General features: G+C 40.3%; 1 protein-coding gene across 2 annotated transcripts in view; it reads right to left on the reverse strand.

The window, feature by feature from the left end:
* The window catches only part of ARMC3 (armadillo repeat containing 3), a 109,533-nt gene extending 101,825 nt beyond the window's left edge, over positions 1–7,708 (reverse strand). For both annotated transcript variants that reach the window (XM_058183012.1, XM_058183013.1), the window contains exon 1: positions 7,567–7,708. The gene's annotated coding sequence lies outside the window, so the exon portion shown is untranslated. The remainder of the gene's footprint in view (positions 1–7,566) is intronic.
* Between the last annotated feature and the right edge of the window lie 14,671 nt (positions 7,709–22,379).

The raw sequence follows: 22,379 nt of genomic DNA on the forward strand, positions 1-22,379 counted from the left end.
GTCGTCGGCGCACCATCCGGAGACCGGACGGGCGGAGAAGGTCATCGGCGTCCTGGAACAGTACCTCCGGTGCCGTGAACCAACAGCAGGACAACTGGGCGATTACCTGTCCCTGGCGGAGTTCGCATTCAACAACTCCCAACACACCTCCACCCAGACCACCCGTTCCTGGCCAACTTGGGGTACCATCCGGCTCTTCCTCTGGCGCCCCGGACTCCCGGTTCCCGAGACACAGTCCTTTCTCTCCGAGTTGCACGCGGTCCAGCAGATGGTACGTCGGCAGCTGAATCGGGCGAAGGAGGACTACAAGCGGGTCGCCAATCGTTCCCGGCGGGCAACACCTCCCCTGGTGGTCGGAGGCCGCGGGTGGCTCTCCACAGCATCTCCGTCCGACCGCCGGCGAAGAAACTGGACCACCGTTCATCGGTCCGTTCCCGTCGAGGCGGTCATCAATCCGGTGGCCTACCGGCTGACCCTGCCGCATTCCATGCGGATCCATCCCGTCTTCCATCGGTCCTTGCTGGTCCCTGAGGCCCCGACGTCTCCCCTCAGGTGCCCGGCGCCACCCGGCGCTGTCAACGAGGACGGGGCGGAGGAGTACAAGGTGCACAGCATACGTGACTCCCGCTGGCTGAAGGGGCGCTTCCAATACCTGGTTGCGTGGCAAGGGTACGGGACCGAGTTCACCTGGGTCAACGCCTCCGACGTCCATGCCCCGGACCTGGTGCGGGCCTTCCACGAGCAGAACCCAGCCCGACCGCATCCCGATCGTCAGCCCCGGGGGAAGGGCCCTGCGGTGAGGGATAGTGTTGTGTCTTGCCCGCCCTCAGAGCAGCCGGGGCCTTCTTACCTGCTCCCGAACACTGAGGAATGTATGCCTCCCGGCCCAAGTCCTGGCTCCATGCCCACACAAACTGCAATAGAAGGAGCATCTCCCGGCCCCAGCCCTGACTCCATGCCCAGGCAAACGGAGCAGCTAGACCTCCCCTCCTCCACAGCATGTGAGCCTGAGGAGGGTTTATTCCCAACAGCTGCTGATTGGTGTGACCCTCGCATCAGAAGGCTGGATAGGCGGAGGCAACAGAAGGAAGGGAGGGGCAGGCCTTAATGAGTGCTGAGTCATGGAGCCACACCCCATGGCCTATATAAAGGATCTGCTTTCTGGCAGTCTCTGAGTCAGGCAAAAGTCGAACTTATCTTGCTGAAGTCACTTACTGGTCTCCTGCCTGCTCTGAGGACTTTGCTAGGACTTTGGGCAGAACTGCAGAGGCAAGCCTGATTCGGATTTCCCTGACCCGGCCGTCAGCGGAGGAGTGGGACACGACAGGCTGTCTTTCGAATATCATATGATCTTTTTATCAGGTTTGCCTTATTCGCCAGTTGCGTCCCTTCCTAGATCGGGATTCCTTATGCACGGTCACTCATGCCCTCGTCACTTCTCGCCTAGACTACTGCAACGCTCTCTACATGGGGCTCCCCTTGAAAAGCACTCGGAGGCTCCAACTGGTCCAGAATACGGCTGCACGGGTAGTAGAGGGAGCAACTCGAGGCTCCCACGTAACACCTCTCCTGTGCAGGCTGCACTGGTTGCCGGTGGTCTTCCGGGTGCAATTCAAGGTGTTGGTTACCATCTTTAAAGTGCTCCATGGCTTAGGACCGGTGTTCTGTTTCCCTTCCCCCAATACTCCCAGCAAAGAGTCAGTCAGAGGCCTCCTTTTCTGATTTATTTACATATATATAAATGTCCTGGCCACGTCTACCCACGGGCCTGCCAAGTTTCTGGAGATAACAAGGAAATTACAGATAAGGCCAGAATTACTCACGAATATATTCTTCCCTCCATTGATACAGTTTGCCCGCGCAAATTCATTACTTTGTCCAAGACAAAAAACCAGGAAGTCCCGCCTCCTATTTATAGTCTCTGCAGATGTCACTGCATGACAATTATGACTTGGCTTTATCCCAATGCTGCTTCTGCTGCGCACGCCAGTCACGCCTGCGCAGTCTTGCATCACTCCAAAACTGTTCTTGGGGCGTTGCCAAATCAGAAGAAGGCTCCAGGGAATCAGACCTTGCCGGCCCCTCCTCCTCCCTTTGAGTGGGTGCCAGGGAGGGAAAGGGCTCAAGAGAAGCAGGGCTTGCCAGGTCTTCTCCCTCACTTTCTGAATCATCCGAGTCCAGGAGTCCGGGTCCAGGAACCTGGGTCACAACAACCGGGTTACTTACGAGACCGCCTGCTGCTTCCAAATGCCTCCCATCAACCAGTGCGCTCCCATAGGGAGGGCCTCCTCGGGGTGCCGTCGGTCAGGCAATGTCGACTGGCGACTCCCAGGGGGAGGGCCTTCTCTGTGGGGGCTCTTGCCCTCTGGAACGAGCTACCCACAGAGTTACGTCTGCTCCCTGACCTCCGGACCTTTAGACGCGAGCTAAAAACATTCTTGTTTCGTTGTGCAGAGCTGGCCTGATAGTTTTTAATGAGGCTTTTAAATGGAGTTTCTAACTTAAGTTTTTAGTTCTATTGGATTTTAGTGTTAGCCAATTTGAATAAGTTTTTAAATAATGCTCTTAACATTTATATGTTTATATGCTTGTTTTATTTGGCTGTAAACTGCCCTGAGTCCTTCGGGAGGAGGGCGGTATATAAATTTAAACAATAAATAAATAAATACCTCCATTCTGTTCTTCATTTGGTCATTCTTGCAGGCTAGTTGGTCTCTTCAATAGCCAGTAAGCCTTCCTGGTATGCTAGCTTTAACGTAGCTTCTTCAGTGTCTTTCAGATATTCTTCCAATGCCCCTTTTTCTTCTTCAACCATCTGATACATTTGCAACATCCCACACACCCCTATTTTTCTTGGTAGGTAGAGTCTGTTTAGGTCATTGCGATGATGAAGGGCATGATTCATTTGTCATAATTTTTCTGCTCTTCCTATCTATGGCTTTTAGTTCTGCTTGGGTCCCGTCCACTATTGCAGTTTTGTCTCTAATGACTTGAATTTCCTAGGTGTTTATTAATTCTTTATTGTTTTGCAAGTACACCAAGTGCTTCGATACTGGAGACAAATTCCTTGTGTGTTTAACCACACTTCCCAAATAAACTATTTTGTTCTGTTCTAGTCTTCTTTTTCTTTTTTTATTTTATTCAAAAAAGTTAAAATATAAAACTAAAAAAAAAAATTAAAAACCAACAAAGAAAAAAACACAAATCAAACAAGACATTGGAAAAAAGTGCATTTAAAAAATCAACACATATACACATATTATCTCCCCCAGTTAAATACTGATTAATACATTACTATAATATTATTTGAGCACATCATGAGCACATCATGAGAAAGGTGGGGCTAGATGAATCACAAATTGGAAGATTGCCAGGAAAAATATCAACAACCTCAGATATGGCGGAAAGGGAAGAGGAACTAAAGAGCCTCTTGATGTGGGTGAAGGAGGAGTGTGCAAAAGTTGGCTTCAAACTCAACATTAAGAAAACTAAGATCATGGCATCCAGCGCTCTCAATTCCTGGCAAATAGGAAGAAATGGAGGTAGTGACAGACTTTATTTTCCTGAACTCCAAGATCACCACAGATGGGGACTACAGCCAAGAAATTTAAAGACGCTTGCTCCTGTGGAGGAAAGCTATGGCAAATCTAGATAGCATACTAAAAAGCAGAGACATCACCCTGCCAACAAAAGTGTGTATAGTCAAGGCTATGGTTTTCCCAGTTGCAAAGTATGGCTGTAAAAGTTGGACCGTAAGAAAGGCTGAGTGCCAAAGAATTGAGGCCTTTGAACTCTGGTGCTGGAGAAGACTCCTGCAAGTCCCTTGGACTGCAAGGCGAACAAACCAGTCAGTTAACCCTGACTGCTCTTTAGAAGGCCAGATCCTGAAGATGAAACTCAAAAGTTTTGGCCACCTAATGAGAAGGAAGAATTCACTGGAGAAGAACCTAATGCTGGGAACGATTGAGGGCAGAAGAAGGGGATGACAGAGAATGAGGTGGCTGGATGGAGGTGGTTGGATGGAGTCACTGAAGCAGTCGGCATGAGCTTAAATGATCTCCTGGGAATGGTAGAGGAGAGGAAGGCCTGGAGGAACGTTGTCCATGGGGTTGCGATGGGTTGCGACTTCATGATTAACAACAACAACAACAACAGCAACATTCCCACCGCTTGTGAAACAGGCTCTCAAAATTTTAAACTACTAAATCTATTTGCAAATCATTGACTTGTCATCTATGTATTATATTAATGATAAAATAGTTTACAGGAAACACAATAATAATAAAAAGTAAGGTTAGTTTCAAAACCCTCTGTTAACAAACTGTTATTATTATCAACTTGTAGAAAATTTACCACAGCATCTTATCTACCCAAATCATCCTGAGAGTTAAGAGTAATTCATCCTGGATCAAATATCAATTTTTGTTTCTATATACCATCTCTTATCGTTGTCTGGTTAAATACAATAAATTCAGTCTCCACTATCTTCTCAACAAAATCCAGATAAAAATGGTTTCCAATTAAGTATGATAAATCCATTTCTCAATCTTCTTCAATCCTCCTAGGAAAAACCAATTTATCAATCAGGCTTCTGCTGTTATAAAAAAATGCACCTTGAATTTCAGAGAGGCATATGCAATCGACTCAGTTAGTTCTAAGTCTGTACAGTCCATAGCATTTTCTAACGGGTCTGCAACTTTCAAATCACATACCTTTTGTGAATCTAATTTATCCAGACCTACATGCATCTGAATATTTTACACAGCCATTTTCATTTCATCAAACTTTTAAAAAAAGCTTTCAACTAAAATTTGCACCTTATTAAATGGTCTTTTTCTTGCTTGTCTGTAATCTGATACATTGTTGCCCTGCATAACTTAGCCAGGAAACAAAGAACACTGAAACAAAGTGGAAAAAAAATAAAAATAAACCAGGAAGATATTTTCTGAATATTTCGATCCAAGATTAAAACAAAGATTAAAAAAATAAGCTCTAAATATTTTGCAATCAATAAAATGCAAAAATCTGTGGTCAGAGTCCAATATTAATGTAAATCAAATGAAAGCACCTTCACCACCCAAGAACACGTTTCCTTATGGAAAACTGAAAGTTATTCAAAACAACAACATAAATCAAAGGAAGAAAGAAAAAAAGAACAGTAGAGTTCAGCAGGGGGTTAAAATAAATCAGCATCCAATCATCCAGTCAACTTTTAAAGATAAAAAAACAGAGCAAAACAAAAAGTGATGTTAAAGCCCAGAAATGCTTAAGAAAATGAATTTCCGAGAGGAAGATGGGTGACCAGTGACTTTCTAACCGCTTCCACAGGGAAGTGGAATCTTCAAGACTCTCCTTTTCAGGTGGATCCATGACAATCCAAAAGCTGTCTTGGTCATTCCTAAGTGCTCCCATTCAAATCCAGGGAGCAGCACTACCAGAAAAACAGCTTTGGCAGCAAAATCAGCAGAATGTTGGCAAGAGACAAAAAACTCCTTACTGTCCATCCCCATCTTGGAAAGAAGCCATATTCTATTCATAAATATTATACTTGTTCATTGATCTATTAAGAAAATGATCCAAAGCTACATCCTTCTTTATGACAAAAGTAAATCTAGGATTATCAGTTCATTTGAACAAGAAATTAGAATCAGGTATTTTCAATCAATGGGACAACAATCAGTTCTGAGTGTGGGAAGCCCTACCTTTTTTAAAGGACAGAATTCTAGATATCTACTCTCAAACTCCAATCTTCACAACACAGGAATGTGGAAGTGTATTATAGCTTGTAGGTTGAAAAGGTGACAAAACCAATTTTAAAGAATTTAGACCCTACCAGTCCACTGTTAGACAAATGGGATACAAAATAGAGACAATTTAACACCACTGTTTTCCTTCCCAAGAATGGTCAATCAACCAAGATCATATCAATCACAAAGCATAATATTCCAGGAAGTCTAAAGAGCCTGAGGATAATGTCTAAGGAATTAAAGGTCTCTCTTGCACTGATGAGTGCCAGTTTTGTGAAATCACCATCAAAAGTACACTGAACAACAATAGCGAACACTGTAGGCTGAAAAGCGAAAGCTGCTATATTTCAAAAGAACATTGCTGCCCATCTATAGTTTGCAAAAAATTATGCAGATAAGCCAAAAGGCTCTTGCAAAAATGTTCTACGGATAAATGAGACCAAAACAAAACTTTGTGAAAAGTGTTGTATTTGCTTAAAAGCGCACATTGCAGTCCACTATAAGAGTTTTATCCCATCTGTGAAACATAGTGGCAAATCATGATCTGAGCCTGCTGCTTCTGGATCAGGATGGTTTACCAATGTTGATGGAAGTGTCAATTCTTAATTTTACAAGCAAATTTTACAGAAAAATGTTAGGGCATCTCTCCATGAACTGAATCTTAAGAGAAAGTAGGCATAAAATACCATAAATAAAAAAATATTTAAAGATCCCTCACATCCAGGACATAAACTGTTTCAACTCCTACCCTCAAAATGACGCTATAGAGCATTGCACACCAGAACAACAAGACACAAGAACAGTTTTTCCCCGAAGGCCATCACTCTGCTAAACAAATAATTCCCTCAACAGTGTCAAACTATTTACTAAATCTGCACTACTATTAATCTTCTCATCGTTCCCATCACCAATCTCTTTCCACTTATGACTGTATGACTGTAACTTTGTTGCTGGCAATCCTTATGATTTATATTTTGACCATCATTTGTGTTGTAAATGATGTACCTTGATGAACGTATCTTTTCTTTTATGTACACTGAGAGCATGTGCACCAAGACAAATTCCTTGTGTGTCCAATCACACTTGGCCAATAAAAAATTCTATTCTATTCTATTCTATTCTATTCTATTCTATTCTATTCTATTCTATTCTATTCTATTCTAAATCATATGCCCAAAAGACAGTTAAGGCAAAAAAAAAGTTAGATTACATTTTGGGTCATTTTGACCATTTTCAAAACATGGAAAATTCAAAAAACTATAAGCACCACTGTATAAATATGCCAAAAAACCTGAAAGTAACTGTGATATTTTCCTTTTGCTATTATAATCTTTGATTTATATAGCTTCCTATCTCATATGATTGTTCACATTAATCGATAAAAACATAAACATTGTAGAAACATTAAATCAAATTTAGTTATCAGAACTTCAGTATTGAATTGGATTCTTTAAAAAAAATAAAAGATCTTAATGGCAAATGTATTTTTAGGACGTTCTTTTCCTCCACATAAAGCCTTTGAATATACTTTCAGTATTTGTTTTTCAGTGTTTTAGGGCAGGTGTTTTTAGTTTCTTTTGCACAGCGTGATAGGAAAGAGACCGCATACAGTAAAATAATAATTTTCTGAGAACAGACAATACTGGGAGATAAAATATTTCTATTTTGGAGGATTTATTTTACTTACAATTTGTTTACGTGCTTTATTAGTTGTAGAATGAAATACAAAGTATTCTCTAAAATGTATTTAACAGATTATAAAACGAAGAAATCTTAACTAAAGCTTATGTAGACACCGCGAAAGATGTTTTTGCATTACCGAAAGGCTTTCCTTCCTTCAGACGGTCTCAACTCAGACGGTCCCCAGAAAGTTTCAGTCAGTCACACAGGAAGTTCTGTATCTGAGCTTCTAGGACGATACACACGTTCCCAGGATTTCCCGATGCTGGTCTCGTGCTCTTGAAAACGCTCTGCTTGTTGCTAGGTTACGCTAACCTTAAGGCGCATGCGTAATAGCAGTTTCTAGCGCTTTGAACTACAGAATAGAGTTTCGCCAGGGGGCACAACTTTACCGTCATAGATCATAGACTTCTAGTCGTTAGATTCATATAGCGTTTCCAAGTTTAGCGTTTCCAAGTCCTTAGACTCATATAGCGTTTCCAAGTTCGTATTAAGCACCATTCTTCCCATTATGAGGAGTGGAATAATAAAGTGTCATACAAAGAACATTAAACGAGCAATTCGGATTTGAAAGACAGGTGGCTAGATAAACTTCCCCCACCCCTCTTTTATGTATTTATATACATAAATCTCTTTTATGTATTTCTCAATTCAACTATATTGCTTGAATATACGCTGGTTACATTTTATACACAAAGGAGGACCGATTTTTCAATTTGGCAGCGTTAAGATGGGTGGACAGCCTAAAGTGCCAGGTTCGAAAACAAACACCGCTATCGAGGCAGAACTGTTCATATTCAAAGCTTTCATATTTTTTTAAAAAGTTCATAGGATCGTAATCAGTAATTTGTTCCCAAATATGGATAATTAAATAAGTGCACTAAGTTAGGCTTGGAAAGGTCTGAACGGATTATATTGCGCTTCAACGGATCAAGGCCAAAAGTTCTTAATATGAGAGACTTTGCTTCGGAATCTAGTCTGAGATCGACTAAAACAAGGTCGCTCTATTTCATAGATCTTCGTCTGAACCGGAAAAATAGGTAGATCTGACATGTTTGGCTAGGAAATATCGAGGCCTATCCGCTCTCCAAAGGAACTACAAAGACGAGTCCCTCAAATCGCCAACCGCCCTCGAGTTTCAAGCGGTGGCCACTAACTTTTTATATACGTCTATGGTTTCATTGTGTAATTGCTAGCGCATGCGTAGTTAGTCCCAAGGGCTGAATTGGTTGAAGTTGCTTACGCTAGTCTTCCTTTTCTGGAGAATCCGCTGTGTCGTTTCCCCCTCCCCCCTCCGCCCCGCCTGTGTCACAGCTTGGGTATTGTGAATTGGGAACACGATCCAGTGTTATTTCCTAATGCATTCTCAATTTACTGGAAGAATTATGTCTTCCTTCCCATTCTGAAACACCGTTCACACAGCTTGACTGTTAGCCACCCGAGGAAGAGGGCGGGGAGAGGAGGGAATAACACTGTAGGGAAAAAAGGGAAACAGTGAAACGGTGTATATCTTCCCTGGCATTCCCAATATTAGCAAGCTGATGTCCTGTTTATTATTACTGTAAAGAAAGCCAGAAGAATGGAACCTGAAGTAAGGAACAGTTAATCACAGCAAATCGTACAACTCCGTAACATGTAATATTATGTAAATACCAAGAAATGAGATTCAATTGTGAAGTGTTATCTTTTCCTTAGCAAAATGCAGGAGCAGAAAGGAAGGAAGGAAGAGGAGCAAGAAGGAAGAGGAGGAGGAAGGGAGGAAGAAAAAGAGGAAAGAAGAGTAGTATAGCCTTTATTGACATTGTACATCATGTATACAACGAAATTGGTTCTAGCCTCACTGGTGCAATCCATGACAAAAAATACAAACAACATAAATAGTATAGAGAATAATTTCTATGCAAGTAATTGGGGGGGGGGGAGAAAAAGAAAAAGAAATCATACGTTTCCGTGTGTGCGTGGAGTGATTGTGGTTGTGTTTAAGAGTTTGACAGCGCAAGGATAGAAACTATTTTTAAACCTATTTGTTCGGCTGGCTATGCTTCAATGTCTTCTGCCCAGTGGTAGAAGTGCAAAGAGACACTGACCAGGATGTAAATCATCTCTGAGTATCTTCCTTAATCTGCTAAAGCAGTGAGACCTGGCGATGTCTTCCAGTGGTGTTAGAGGAAAACCAATAGTTTCTTGTGCCAAAGTGATCACTCTCTGTAGTGCCTTCCTGTCCGCAGTAGTTAAACCAACGTACCATACTATAATGCAGTATGTGAGGACACCTTCGATTGTGAACAGATAGAAAGAGGTCATCAGCTGTTGTTCCACCTGATTTTTTCACAGGACTCTAAGGAAATCTCTGTTGGGCCTTGCCAATCACCAGGAACGTGTTGTTACTCCAGATGAGATCTCGACTAATAAGCAGTCCCAAGAATTTAAAAGAGGAAATCCTCTCCACACAGCCCCCCTTGATATACAGTGGTATATATAGCGGTATAAGAGAGAGGAAGAAAGGAAGAAGAGGAGAGGGAGAAGGAAGGAAAGAAGTTTCTCAATCTGACATCCGTAGATGTATTGGACTACAGTATTACATCCATTACTTCCTAGCATCTTATTTAAAGAATGCAGTATTGGGGATGCTGCCCCAAAATATTTAAAAATCCTACAAGTGACAATGCTGCCCTGCATACAGGAAAGCCTTCAATGAAGAATTTTTCTGTAACAATACAGTTTGGAGCTGCCATACCAAAACAATTGGAAAACTTAAGCAGGGAGAGAATGAGGGCATATTTATTTATTTTTATTTATTTATTTTGTCACAACAATATATATAAGCATCACATAAAAAGATTATATAGTATATAAACATATATATGAGGTAATATAAGGAAGTATAAGCATATATATATACAAGAAGAAAAAAGAAAAGAAAGAAACAAGCAAACAATAGGACAGGAACGGTAGGCACGTTTGTGCTCTTATGCACGCCCCTTATAATCCTTTTAGGAATGGGGTGAGATCAATAGTAGAAAGTTTTTGGTTAAAGCTTTTGGGATTATGGGAAGAGACCACAGAGTCAGGTAATGTGTTCCAAGCACTGATAACTCTGTTACAGAAGTCATATTTTCTGCAGTCTAGATTAAAGCGATTAACATTAAGTTTGAATCTATTGGTTGCTCTTTTTTCATTCAAAAAGTTTTTATTAGTCAAAAAAAGGTTTATACAAATACATATCAGGTATGGTAAATTTTCATTTTTCTTATCTAAAATAAGAATTTTACTCAAATTTTTTAACACATACAACAGCCATATGGCAAGCAGGTGACACGAAGTAGCTAAGTTTACAAATTTTAAATACGTAATAAAGAAGGGTCAAGAATAAACAGAATATCGTACAAAAGAGAATAAGGAAAACCAACACAATCCCAAATATCTTTATCACTTCCTAGTTTTGGATCTCAGAACTCTGGGTTCAGCCTGACCCAACTCCAGGGCCGCAACAGCGGCAGCCGCTCCGCCCATGATCTATAACCTCCCTTCTTCAATTCCTGGGTCATCTGATTCCAGGAGGCTTTGTGTTCCTCCACATAGGCCGTAGCCTCCGCAATTGTACTGATTTTTTCGTAATGCCCTCCCGGAAAATCATCAATCCTCTGGCATCAGCCATCTGAAGCCCACTCCTTCTGGTACAATTTGCTTGACAAAAATAATATTTCTTTCTTTTTCACGTACCTGTCTGGGAATCTGCCTCAGAATGGCTATCTCCCTGCCCCTGTAAATCAGTGCCCCACTCCTATGTTTTCTAAGAATTTCATCTCTCGTCTCTCTTCTCACAAATTTGACATGAACCTCTCTGGGAACTGCATGCGTGCGTGCATATTGCGAATTAACTCTATAAACTCGATCCACATCCCAATTCATGAAATCAACACCTCTCCCAAGAAATTCTCCCAACAATTTAGTCACAACATCTCTCAAGTCTTCTTGGTCCACTTCTTCCAAATTTTGAAACCTAAGGAAATAAGACATTTTATCCATCTGTAGTCCAAGCACAGCATTGCCTGTCGTCTCCTCTCTTTTCTGCACTGCCCGCATCTCACCCTCCAAACCTTCCACTTTCTGCTTGTTTTCTGCTGAAACTTGTTGAGTATCCTTTAAATCCTTTTGGATAGTCACAATCATCTCTCCAGCAGTTGGTCTCTGACCTTTTGCCATTAAGGAAAAAAAAAATACAAAATCCTCAGGCAGGCACAGTATCCTTGTAATTTCCTCCGGATCCACCAGGGGGCACTCACAGGAGCAACGAGTCCAGAGTACAGTTAGTCAACCAGGAAGCCGAAGGGAAGTGATGTCTATTGGTTGCTCTTGTATTATTGCAATTGAAGCTGAAGTAGTCTTTAACAGGAAGGACATTACAATACGTGATTCTATGAGTTAAATTTAGGTCTTGTTGAAGGCGACGGAGTTCTAAGTTTTCTAAGCCTAGGATTTCAAGTCTGGTGGCATAAGGTATTTTGTTGTATTCAGAGGAGTGGAGAACTCTTCTTGTAAAATATTTCTGGACACGTTCAATTGTATTGATGTCAGAAATGTAGTGTGGGTTCCAGGCGAGCTGTATTCAAGAATTGGCCTAGCAAATGTTTTATATGCTCTGGTTAGTAGTGTAGTGTTTTTTGAAAAGAAGCTACGCAAAATTAGGTTTACAACTCTTAGAGCCTTTTTTGCTATGTAGTTGCAGTGGGCTTTAGAATTTAGGTCATTTGATATGAAAACTCCAAGGTCTTTGACAGGGTGAGGGTCTCTCCTGTCTTTCTCCAATTGTCATGTGTTCTGCAGAAAGTCTGGAGGGAAACTATATTTTTGCTCATTTGAATAAGTGCAGCTGTTAGCATAATTCAGGCCAGGATCACGTATAGAACAATTTTGGTGTTTTGTCCAAAGCAAGTAGTGTGCAAGTAGTGTTTTTGTTCAAACTCCTTCCAGAAGGCTGGAGAGAAAAGGCTGGACTTGGATTTCAAATGTGCACAAGTACCATTCCACTATACAGTATTTCTCACTTTTATTCACCAACTCAAAATAGCATTCAAAGCACTCTGTCCTCTTATGGTTCCCCACCACAACAAGGTAGATATGGCTGAAAGAGAGTGAAAGGTCCAAAGTCACCCACTGACTCTCTGTGAATGAAGATGGACTACAATGTGGTATCTTTGCTCCTGGTAAAACATTTCAGCCATACTAAAATAGTTGAACCATACTGTACAGACTCTCACATGGAATTCCAATAAAATCAACCTATATACAGTGGTGGGATTCAGCCAGTTCGCACCACTTCAGGAGAACCAGTTGTTAACTTTCTGAGCAGTTTGCCAAACTGGTTGTGGGAAGAAATCATTAGGGCAGAGAACCGGTTGTTAAATTACTTGAATCCCACCACTGCCTATATAGCTTTATATTATCCATTTGAGATTAATTTTGTGTTTCAAGGCATATGTACAGATTCTGACAGAAGAAGGATTTGAAAGAAATAATCTCTGACTTCCTGATTTGAAGTTTTTGGGAAGATTAAAAACTGACAGGTTTTATATGTTACTCACTTTCGCTTCCTACATCACAGTAGGAAGGGAAAGTGAGCAACATATAAAAGTCACCTTAGATTTTCCTCCACCTGGTTTTGCATGAGAGCTAAAAAAATCTGTAAGTTTGGTTGATCATTTTTATAAAACTCCCAAGATAAGGAACCAGGCAAGTTATTTGTACTCAGATGTAATCTAATACAGGTAGTCTTTGATTTATGACAGGTAGCTTAGCAACTGTTTGAAGTTATAATCATCTGAAAAAGGGAACTTGCAACTTGGATCCAAGATTCTGGCAGCCCCTTCCCCTTGGTTACATGCCCATACTTCGGGCATACATTTACAATTGTTTGCAGTATTCCACAGATATATGACTACATTCTTTAATAATTTGGCTGAAAAACAGCATTTCAGCAAAACTACACCATAGAGAGCAATGGGTTCAGTTACAACTGTGGTGTGCTCTTAACTATTGTGGTATTTGCACTTAAAACCACTTAATGACTATTGCAAAACCCGTCATAATTGGGCCAGTCATGTGACCCATTTTCCAACTGTTACAATATACATCCATAGTGAGCAAGATTCATTACAATCATAACTTGAGGACTATCTAGAAAAGAACTGAACATTTTTTGTATCCTATTTAGATCAAAAGGTATAAAAATCAACTAGGAAAATCTGGAGAGAGATTTATAAATAAGTTAATGCTTTTTCCCTATTTTATTTATAGAACATGAACTGATTATAGAGATCACCAGTGTGCTAACTTGTTAATCGAAACTGTTTTTCCCATTATAGTATGGTACTCCCAGTTTCTGATGTTAATGGTCTACTCAACAAAGCAGAAAATTGCATGGTAATGGGACACTTTAAAAAGAACAACCTCCATGCACCTGTTCTTAGTGCAGTGGTGCTCTTGGAAGATACAACAGGTTATGGACAAATCAACATGGATAAAATCTGTCCATGTTGCTAGTCAATAATGATTTGATGATAATTAACCAATTAATCAATAAAGTTGTTATAAATGGGCTGCCTAATTCCAAACAGGTGGGCCCTTATTCTAAAGCAACGAGTCCAGCAAATATTGATTGGCAAATAAAATACATCATCTCATTATTGCTTGACATGGTGCCAATCTACCAGACTACAAATGGATAAACAGGGCAATATTAAACTACCTATATGATATTGTGGACACCTCTGTGTGAAAAATATCATATAACTGGTAATAGTTTATGATCTAAAGAATGACCAATTGCCAGACAAGCAAGGAGAAAAAGCCCAAATGTCTATGAACATAGGGTTTTAAAAACCTAGGGGCAAGACGTAGATAGTAAAATAGCATTGGCAGAGAGGATATGATGATTGATTGTTCTCATTCTGGTGGTCTGTACATTATGTATTTGGGGAAGCTTGCTGTCATGATGTAATTGTAGGCTTGTTGCTCATCTCCATTTTCTTTTCTAATATATATTAATACTAGGGAATTATTTAGTCTTTTTTTACCTGTTTAAATGTCTTGCATGAAAATCTCTCTCATTGCCTTTTTGTTTCACAAAAGGAAAATGTTTCATGAAATTGAAAATAAAACAATTGAAAATAAAACAAAAAAAATCTGCTGAATAAATGAATAAAGAATCTCACTTAATTCTAGAGTTGTTGCTTAGAATATGAATATATCTAACGTTGTTGATAAATTTGTGCCTTTGGCATTTGCTCGTCACAGAGAAAATATCTCATATATGATTCACAGAGAGCAGAACCTTCAGTATATTCATTTTCCACTATTTATTCCTTGCTCTTTCAACTAAAAAATAATTTGTTCTGGGTTTTTTTTCTGTTTTAAGCTATTCCGAAGGCACTTGCCAGTTGGCAACATATTAATCAAAACAATACCCCCCCCCCCAATTAGAAGACAGCCAGAAAAGAGCATAATATTTAAAGCACATAATTAAAAGAAATGTGCCATTTGAAATAGGAGTCATCACTACTTCCTTAGAATCAAGAAATTATGGAAACAGAGTTTGTATTCAAAATTAACATCTTGTCCCACCCACTGCACTTCTCATTGAAGAAGTTCACAGAGGAAAAAATGGCTTTTCATTTTGGAGTCTAAAGAATCCAGAGGAAAGTAGCATGCAAAATCTATAAATGCAAAGCATCAAAATAGATCAGTTGCAAGATCATATAGAGAAAAATGAAAAACCTTTGTAAGCTGTGGTCCAAGGTCAATTTTGAAACCCCCTTGCAAGACTGTCAGACATTTGGTAACAGCTATCTACCCCTTCCTTGCAGCCTGGGGGGAAAAAATAAGGTATTAACAAAGATAACCCAGGCTATGGCTATCAGACATCAGAAACATCTGCCAGACTATCCCATCTCCTTTATATGGACAATCTGAAGTTGTATGGAAAAACACACTCTGAAATAGAATAGTTGCTCAACGCTGTCTGTACATGCAACCAAAACATTGCAATGGAGTTTTGAGTGGACAAATGTACCATGCTCATTATCAAACAGGGAAAAACAGTGAAAACTGAAGAAATCAAGATACCCCATGAAAATTACATCAAGTGTATGAGTGAAAATGATCACTAAAACTTCCTGTGCATCCTTCAAGTTGACAACATCAAGTATACTGAAATCAAGGTTAGAAGTGAATACATCAAAAGAGTGAAGAAGATTTTAAAGCCCAAACTTAGTGAAGGAAATACCATCAAGGCAATCAATACCTGAACAATTCCAGTTATTAGATACACAACTAGAATAGGGGACTGGATCTATGGTGGGATTCAGCCAGTTCACACCACGTCGGGAGAACCGGTTGTTAACTTTCTGAGCAGTTTGGCAAACTGGTTGTTGGAAGAAATCATTAAGGTAGAGAACCGGTTGTTAAATTCCTTGAATCCCACCACTGGACTGGATTCAAGCAGAACTAAAAGCTGTGGATAGGAAGACAAGAAAAATAATGACAATGAATCATGCCCTTCATCCTCCGAGCAACATTGACAGACTCTACCAAGGAAAATAGTGTGGGCATGGAATGTTGCTAATATATCAGATGGTTGAAGAAGAAAAAGGGGCATAGGAAGAATATCTGAAAGACAATGGAGAAGATGCGCTAAAGCTAGTATACTAAGAAGGCTTACTGATTACTGAAGAGACCAAACTGGCCTACAACAGGAGTGTCAAACTCAAGGCCCGAGGGCCAGATTCGGCCTGCAGGTTACTTAGATCCAGCCCATGGGGGAGCCCTGGAAATAGCCAAGGACCCATCTGCGGTGCCTCTGCCAGTGAAAATGCGGCCTCCTGAGCTCCGTTTTTGCTGGCAGAGGATTGCAAGAAGCCATCCCAGTCAAAAATGGAGCTCAGGAGTCCATTTTCTCTGGCAGAGAGCTCGGGCCACAGGCACCCCCAACATGGGTGATGTCAAGCTGGCCACACCCACCCCAGCCACACTCACCCTGGCCTCCTGAAGTCAAACACAATCTTGATGTGGCCCTCAATGACATAGTGTTTGACACCCCTGGCCTACAAAAAAGACCAAATAAAAACAGAATGAAGACATGGGAAGACAAAGTATTACATAGCCAGTGCATTACAAAAATAGCACAGAAAATAGATAATAACAAGACCTGGCAATGGCTAAGAGCAGGAAAGTTGAAGAAAAATGAAGGGGCTAATTCTGACTGCATGAGACCAAGTATTAAGAAGAAATGTATTCAAAGCCAGAATTGAAAAATCAGCAACACATAGCAAGTGCCACCTCTGCAAAGAAGCTAACGAAACAGTGGACTACATGATTAGCTGCTGCAAGAAGATTCTAACAACTGACTATAAGCAATGGATGACAAGGCAACAACAGTGATACATCTGCAAGAAATATCATTTTCTTAAAATCATTTTCTATTTTAAGGTGGGACCTTAAAATAGAGAAAGTTATAGAAAATAAAATTTATAGAAACTAAATTGCTCTGGAATTTTAGAATTCAAATAGACAGATACCTGCCATATAACGCTCCAGACTTAAAAATCATCTATAAGAAATACAAAAAAAGTCTGGAGAGTGAATGTTCCAGTATCTGGAGAAGAAATGGAGAAGATTACAAAATACGAAAATCTGCAAATAGAAATAGAACAATCTGACAAAAGAAAGCAAAGGTAGTACCAATAATAATAGGTACCTTGTGCAATACCCAAACATCATGTGAACACCATTGGCATTGACAAATTCACCATCGGTCAATTGGAAAAGGTGGCTTTGTGCACTACATCCTTCAACAATGTCTATAATACCATCAAACATCCAGTTCTGCCTATCCCAAGACCTTTGAAAGGACCTGATAGGTAGACAAATATCCCAAATTCAGTCTGAACATCTGGCTGACTGTACAAGGAACCATATAATTATAATTAAATAATATAATTTAATAATAGATTCAACAAGAGTAATTTTCTGCCCAGTTTTCATGCAAGCAAAGGGTTAGGCTTAGGGTTAGGCTTAGGGTTTTTGTTTTCTAAATTTTAGGCTCAGGGCAGTGGTGAAATGTAAATTTTGTTACTACCAGTTCTGTGGGTATGGCTTGGTGGAGGGGGGGTGTAATGTGACTGGGTGGGCATGGCCAACTTTTTTTTTAACTTTTAAAAGCATTTTTTCTACAACCTCTTCTTCAGTTGTAGAAAAGGTGCTTTTAAAAGCCTCTGATGAAGAAAAAAATGCTTTTAAAAGTAAAAAAAAACCTCTGATGATTGCGCAGCTCAGCTAGGCATGGGGTGGGCAGGGATTTTTGTTATCGGTTCTCTGAACCACCCACCACCATCGCTACCAGATCAGGTGATCCGATCTGAACTGGGAACATTTCACCCCTGACCCAGGGTAACTAAATACAGGATACCACTGGCTGATAATTTATTTATTTTTTTCTGTTACCAAGTATGCAACAGAGCAGTCAAAAGATAAGATCACTGCTTTACTTGAAGTGAGCCAAAGTTCTAATTCAACATGGTGATATGATAAATCAAAAGTTGAAAATGGTATCCTATTTGTGGCACATTTGATAGTGACAGAAAGAAATTTCTCCAACTTAATCAGAATGATAGTTATTCTGTTATTAGCATGCTATCTAATGTACAAGTGATCTCAAAATCAAAGGCTATTTCATGACCTTCCTATATAGTCACACAACATATTAAGCCAAAACAAAACATCTTAGAGCAGTGGTTCTCAGCCTTTATAGTGCTGCGACCCCTTTAATACAATTCTCCACGATGTGGTGACCCCTTTAATAAAATTCCCCATGATGTGGCGACCCCAACCATAAAATTATTTTCATTTTGAATTTATCGCGCCTGAAGCCGTATTGGCTAGTGATCTGAACTGCTTGTGATTGCCTTGAGGACGGAGGCATTAAAGCGGAGACTCCTCCCCTATTAAGTTTATGGCGCCTGAAGCCAGATTAGGCTAGCGATTGGGAGTGATTGCAGCTGGCTTGAGAGGAAGACATCAGAGCAAAGATTTCTCTCTTTTTTAATTCATCGTGCCTGAAGCCGAATTCGGCTAGTGATTTGAAGAGTCTGCAGCTGGCTTGTGGAGTCAATCATTGGAGCGCGATTCTTCGACTCGCCAAGTATACTTCCCATATTTCCGATGGTCTTAGGTGACCCCTGGCAAATCGTCATTCGACCCCCAATGGGGTCCCGACCCACAGGTTGAGCACGCTGTCTTAGAGCTGTGTGAAACTAACCAGCCACTGATCCAGTATCATCAACTGACCTTATGACTGAATAAACATTTGCACGTGGTTCTCATCAACCAACTTTCTAATAATTGCTCTGCAGTAAATGAAACATACTAATCCCTTATGTTGGCTTCTGTGACTTAGAGATCTTAAGTTATCAAGGTACAAGGTTTATAGCTGTGCAATTCTGCAAGTAGATTTCTCTGCAGAAGTCCTCAAAACCATGAAATGAATGTCATGCTGTTGTGATACAAGCTCTATCCCTTTATTTATGTGCATGTAATGTCACAAAACACCCAGAACTTGAATCATAATTTCCCTGCAGGTTGGCTGCACCAGAGTCTTCCAGATTGTTGTTGAGCATTTAATATGTAATTAGAAGTGAATGTTCTTCTATATTTATCAATAATACTGATTCCACATAGCTACTCTGCTGTTACGCTGCTATTATTATGTGGCACAATATGTTCACACTAAGAACACAGGCCCAATTAATAATTTATGGCTGACTGGTTATGTCTGACATGTTGAACAACAGTTTTTGCCACAATGTTTAGAATCCAGTAATTACAGATCTGGTTGGAAAATAAATATATTCCTCGGATTCAGTACCATCATACAGTTTGGAACCATAATTGGGATATTTAGTGTCCTAAATTTCTCAAGATACTGAAGAACTTATCCTTGAGAGCTCATGCAATTTCATCTGAGAATACGGAAATCTTGGGTAAGAATACCAAAATCTTAGCAGTACCTATACTGAATATGTCAGTTTTGTGAAATTTCATTGATATTTAAAATATTGGTAATGTTTTAAGCCAATTTTAGGATTGTCTCTCATATAACACTGCTGCTAAAAACAAAAGAGGAAGTCATTTTTGACAATCCACTGACTATTATTTACTGTTAAAATGGTCAAATCTTCCTCATACACATTCTCACTTAGAAATCAGGAAAGACACCTTCCAGCTGACATCGCAACAGGATTGGTCATGAAGGGCAGGTCTCCAGCCACCCTGTGCCACCTTAAGGGGTGGCGAAGCAAAGAAGGGTGCCCTGTGAGGTTCAGAGAGCCACATCTGTCTTGCCTGGCCTGGGACTTTCTTTTCCCTCTCAGCCATGATGAGAAGAGGCATTCCAAAGATGGCTCCCATGAAGCTGGGACATCCAAGAAACAGCTAAGACCGGTGCTGGAGCGGAGTTAGTGAACTGTGTCTGGAACTGGGTGAGAGGATTCCTTTTTACTCAAAATCTAACCCCAAAAGGAAAAATCCAGGCGAACTATTTTCTCAGAGCTACTTGTTAAGGAGCAAGTGAGCATTTTGAAAAAAATACTAGATTGGAAAGAAAAGATCAAGGGAAGAAAAACTTTTTTAAAATACAGGAAATTGGATTTTGAAATTGTGAAGGTGTTATTTTGGGAAGGCATTTTAAAATGCTGGAACTATTTACTTAAAAAGTTAACCCTGTTATGATACATGATTGAATTTATAAAGAGGATTTAACGAGATCTTGAACAATCCCCTGGACTACTTAAAGGGGACTGAAGGATTAATTTTAGGTTTGAATACCCGGTCCTGGACTACTGGGCAAGAGTGGGACATTAAAAGAAGACGAGATCAGGGGAAAATGAGTGGATCTTGGGAAGATATGGCATTAATGTATCAAATCGTAAAGGGCATTATAATAAGAAATCACAAGGAGTTTAAGGAAATAACGCATGTCATAGAGGAAAAGCTAGACAATATAAGATAAGGGACAATGAGTAAAAATCAAGAAAAGGGAGGAGCCAACAGAAAGAATGGACGAAAAAACAGAACAGTCAAACCTGCAAATAAAAGAAGAAGATAAGGAGATAAAAAAAAACCAACAACGACTGATGAAACAAAACAATGGGAAAATACTTTAAGAGTTTTAAAAAGAGACATGGAGATGCAGGAAGATATTTTTGAAAAGGTGACAGGGGTATGAGTATTTACTCTGAAAACTAGACAGTAGAAGAGGGTAGAGATGGAAGGAATATTCAGATTGAATAGCCAGTATGTAGATGCAGACAGAAACAAAGATCTAAGAGAGGAATGTGGGATGCAAGTCAAAAAAACAAACAAATAAGAATTAAAATATTATGTGGGCAAAAGTCACATGGATGTGTTTACCTGATGTTTTTCCACATAACCCTGGCATGTGAGACAAGTAAGAAATTCACAGACCATGCCATCATTGCCATCATTGGCATGCCATCATCATAAACCAAAAAGTAGAGAAAAATAATAGCAATAGCACTTAGACTTATTTACTGCTTTACAACCCTCTCTAAGTGGTTTTATTGAGTCAGCATACTGTCCCCAACAATTTGGGTCCTCATTTTACCCATCTCGGAAGGATGTAAGATTGAGTCAACCTTGGGATTGAACAGCCAAATTGCAGAAGTAGCCTGCAGTACTGCACTCTAACCACTGCGCCACCGAGGCTCTTAAATAAATAAAAAAATAAAGTGGATAAAAATGAAATAAATGTCTAGTGTAAGGATGTGACAAGGCAGCTAGCACCCCTTCTCCTTTAGAAGGACATCATTCTAACAAATGATTTATTTGTTTTGTTAGATGTTTATCCTGTCTTTATTACTTTTTAAGGAGCTCAAAGTAGATAACTTATCTAATATTCCTTCCTCTTCTTAGTTTCCCCACAACCACAATCTAAGAAGCGGTTTGGGTTGGGAGAGAGTGACAGGTCACTCAGCCATTTTTTCCAAGCTTAACATGGGACTAGAACTCAGAGTCACTTGGTTTCTAGGCCAGCACCTTAACCACTACGTTGTTTAAAAAGGAAGAAGGAATGTCAAAATAACCTTTAAGAATTACATGCAAAAACAGGGTAGGAGGAAACAAACTTCTAAAACTGCAAACATTTCAGAATAATCTCCCATAGAATGATGCAAAAGACAAGAGAGGTTGTAGCAAATTACAATCTGAGATAGACCTGTTAGTAGGAAAGGAGACTAGAACGAGCAGTAATACTTTGTGTTATGTACCATATAAGGAGTGTGCTATAGTTTTCACTCAGGTCCTCCAAAAAGGCAGGAAAGTACTTGAATCTCATTGGTTAAGCCATCTGGCAGCCCTCTATAAAAGATGACACTGCCAGACTAGCACTCTGTTGGGTTGTACTGGTCTATTAATAAAGAGCTGTTGTTACTGAAAGAGCTGTGTCCGTCTCTTCCATCATCAGATCTAACTCTGGCAACGACGATGGGATTGCCAAGCCTGCTCTGCTTGGACTGGTTTGAGGCCCTGGGCATGGGTGTGACTGGCATCAACACCATCGTAGCCGATGGTACTGAGGACTTCATGAAGGAGTTCGAGGACATATTCAGCAGCAGCGTAGGCAAGTACAAAGAAACACCTATTTCCTTCACCCTAGATCCCCAAGTAGCATCCATTAGGATTAAGCCCTGCAGGGTTCCCCTTGGAATCAGACCTAAAATTGATAAAGAGATAGACAAAATGATTGGCCAGGGAATCCTTGAGCCGGTAGACTAAGCCTGTTGGGAGACCCCTATAGTCACGCCTGTCAAAGCAGATGGCTCGGTCCGCATTTGCACGGACTATAAGGCCTTGCAGCAGAATGCCTATCCTGTTCCCATC

This window comes from Ahaetulla prasina, chromosome 4 (assembly GCF_028640845.1).
Source record: "Ahaetulla prasina isolate Xishuangbanna chromosome 4, ASM2864084v1, whole genome shotgun sequence".
Lineage (NCBI taxonomy): Eukaryota > Metazoa > Chordata > Lepidosauria > Squamata > Colubridae > Ahaetulla > Ahaetulla prasina.